Source organism: Nematolebias whitei, chromosome 11, assembly GCF_014905685.2.
Source record: "Nematolebias whitei isolate Nwh7 chromosome 11, NemWhi1, whole genome shotgun sequence".
NCBI classification, from domain to species: domain Eukaryota; kingdom Metazoa; phylum Chordata; class Actinopteri; order Cyprinodontiformes; family Rivulidae; genus Nematolebias; species Nematolebias whitei.
Window position 1 is genome coordinate 48918120 of NC_056508.1, and position 3916 is coordinate 48922035.

A 3916-nucleotide genomic window follows, 5' to 3' on the forward strand; every position below is an offset into this window, starting at 1 on the left:
GTGACGCAATGAAGTAACGGCAGCGTAATGACGTCACCACGAATACTCAATGTGAAATTAAAACCCTCGATAGATGTCCTAGGAATCGATGTGTAGATTACTGGAGTAGTCGGTTAAAGCCCCACTTTGGAGTAAGCTGTTGGGGGAAGAATCAGTTTTGTTGTGTGTTTCTTTGACTGATGAAGCCTTCTGGATCGAAGGCGAAACGTTTCAGCACAAAAAAAAGAAACTGTCCAGATGACCTGACTGAAAAATGTTGGATTGTATACCTGGATTATTGAGCATGGACTTTGTTGTTTTCAATCATTATAATGAAATCATGTGAAATATTACAATGTGAAACACAAATTTCTCTGTTCTGTTTTCAGAAAGTGATTGTTCCTTCAGAGACATCTGTGAAAAAGTTCTTTGAGCTGGAAGCTGTTTTGTTCAGAGGGAGCCACAATGTTCCCATGTCAGTCAAACAATCTTCTCAGAGCTGTTGTTTTGCACAAAGTCTCTTTGTGTGAAAGGCAGTTCGCCTTGGACCCCTGAACTGAGCAGTTCATCTCCGGCCCCGAACCAGAAGATGGTTCGTCTTTGGACCTGATCCTGGTGGTCGTGCCAAGGTACACTAGTTCAACTCCTGAGCTGATAAACATGTTGCTCAAGTTACAATAGTTAGAGGTTTAAATAAGCACAGAAGATGAAGCCTTTTCTCACTGCAAGGCTCACGCTCTCGGCTGAAGGTCGCGATGGACGGCACCTCCTCATCAGCTGTTCCCTCACAGACCCTGAAGCTGTCACAGTGACGGTCAGATACCTTGGGCAGTTCCCGGCGAGTCCTCCTCATGGTGTCTCTGGTCAGATCCACCAGAGAACCCCAGAAAGACGAGTGGTGCCATCAGCACTGACCCGGTAAGGAGCAGAACCTGGTGACATGATGCAACTCTTGGTTTGGTTCTGCTATTTGAAGCTGATGCAACTTGGTGAATCATTTCCTGCTTGCAGTGATGATAAATGACTTTATCTGATTAAATAACTTCTTTCAACCAAAATCCAAAGTAAAATATTTATTAAAATATTCAAACTTTGTCTAAATTCATGTGCGTATAAAACTGAAATAATTCCTGCTCAAAGAGTCAATTTAGTCTCAGATAAGAGAATTAAGCCTTGATTGATTCATTATTATGGTTTGTTTATTATTGTTGTTGATTTTGAGTTTGATTATTTTTGTAATAAAACTTCAAAGACAACTTTGGTCTCTTCATTCAGATGAATATTCATGTGTTCTGGTGTAGAACTCCCTGTAATGAACGGATTCTACTACAGTGACTGATTCTGATTATTAAAGGGTGACTGTATTAATTAAGTTGTTGTTGGTCAGTAAACTGATCAGTTGGTGCTCCACTTTATTGAGAGTTAATTAAATAAAATAAATGTAGTGAAGGGGAGTGGAGAAAATGTCACCCTTCTTCCTCCATCTCAACCCTTTGTTATTGCTGCACCACCATCACAGACATCTACACCTCCAGATGCAGGAAGAGGGCCACCTGCATCATGAAGGACCTCACTCACCCAGCACACACACTTTTTGCCCCACTCCCCTCAGGAAGGAGGTTGAGGAGCATTAAGTGTAGAACCACTAGACTGAGGAACAGCTTCTACCCTGAGGCTGTTAGACTCATGAACATCTAACCAGAAGAATCACTGTGAAAAACCACTGTAATGCCACTTGAATATTGATACTTGCTGCTGATCTCATGCTGCTGATTTATTTCATGCTGCTGTATTCATTCATACTCATCTGCTCACACAGACTCATGTTTGTGCTGCTGTTTGGCATGTTGTTTTTTACTATTAGTGCTTAGCGTGTTTTTAGTTTAACGTTTTTCTTAGTTCATATCTTGGATCTTATCACTGTTTTTCTTTACAATTGATACTTTTGTTGGATGTAAGTGGGAGTCCCTGTGGACACACTGACGTTCCACCACATGTACCACATGCGTATGACAAATAAAGAGACTTTGACTTTGACTTGACGACCAATCAGAACACACCTGCTTGATTTCCAATCAGAATAAACCTGCTGACAACCAGTCAGAACACACTTTGATTACTGCTCCCAGTCACCTTCACCCAATAATCAATCAGAAAATTGCCTCTTTCTGCCCAGTAGCTAAATCAAAAGTAAAACATTTAGGAGTCACATTTGACTCATCATTAGGCTTCGAGTCTCACATTAGAGCTATTTCCTGTTCTTGTTTCTTTCATTTAAGAAACATTTCTAAAATACGACCTTTGGTCTCCAGAGTTGACCTTGAGAAAATTATTCACACTTTTGTGTCATCTGTCTGGAAGACTGTAAAACCCTTTTTACCTGCCTGGACAAGTCTTCTGTGTCACAGCTACAAGTGATACAGAGCGCAGCTGCCAGACTTCTCAACAAATACTGTCACATCGCCCCGGTTCTATATTACAGGTCTCTCTTGAAAATGAGTTCTCGTGGCTCAGTGAGACCTCCTGAATGGATAAATAAATAAATAATTCACTACACTGGCTCCCAGTTGAGTTTAGAATCTGTTTTAAAGTTCTTGTGCTGACGTACAGAGCCTTAAATGGCCAGACTCCTGTGTATCTTTGTCAGCTTTTGACCAAGTACTCTGCTGCTCGTGGCCTGCGCTCCCAGACTCAGAACCTCTTGATTGTTCCTCGTACGCAGCTGAAGACTAAAGAGGACAGGACCTTTCAGTCAGTGGCTCCAAGGCTGTGGACAGTTTGTCTGACTCTGCTGAGGTTTTTAAAAAGCAACTGAAAACACTTTTATTCTCCCAGGCTTTGATGTCATGATTTTTATAGTTCTTCTTTTTTTTTTTCAATCAACCTTTATTTGTACAGGTAAATCCCATTGAGCCTCCAGGACTCATTTACAAGAGACCTGATTTAACAAAGAAAGATGAAACAATGGACAACAGCAACAACAACAAACAATTATAAAAAGTCATACTACAGGGTTGTTGTTTTTTTTACAAATAGGATGACTAAAAGAAAAAGGTAACAAAAAAAAAAAACAGCTAGATTCTAAGGGGACTGTATAAAACTAAAAACAGGAACATGTCAGCATTGGTCCCTGCCAGGAGTCCAACAGATTCTTAAAGACACTTAGAGAGGTCAAAGGTCGAGAGCTTCAGATCTTTTTACAAGATCTTCCAGGAAACAGGAGCGGAGGAGGAGAAGGTCCTTTTGTCTAGTTCAGTTCTCACTGAGGGAACACTGCAGGTAATGATGTCCTGAGAGCGCACGCTGTAGCTGCACTCACACAGAGACATGTAGGAGGAGATGTATGAAGGCAGCAGACCAGGAAGTGATTTAAAGATGAAAATGTACCAGTGGGAGAGTCTGTGTGAAGTTAATGATGTCCAGTTAACCAGTGAATACTGGGTGCAGTGGTGGGTACGGTAGTTACAGCCAGTTATGAATCTTAGTGCTTATAGTGCTTCTTGTAGTTCTCATGCTTGTTTTATTCTTTATATATATGCGTTGATTTTTATTGTACAACGCTTTGTGATTTTATGTCTGTGATAAGCGCTTTATAAATAAACTTTACTTACTTACTTATTTACTTACTTAACACACCTGCTGACACCCAATCAGAACACACCTGCTTGATGTCCAGTCAGAATACACCTGCTGATGACCAATCACAACACACCTGCTGATGACCAATCACAACACACGTGCTGACGACCAATCAGAACACATCTGCTGACACCCAATCAGAACACACCTGCTTAATGTCCAGTCAGAATACACCTGCTGATGTCCAATCAGAACACACCTGCTGAAGACCAATCAGAACACACCTGCTGACGGACAATCAGAACACACCCACAGATTACCAATCAGAACACACCCACAGATTACCAATCAGAACACA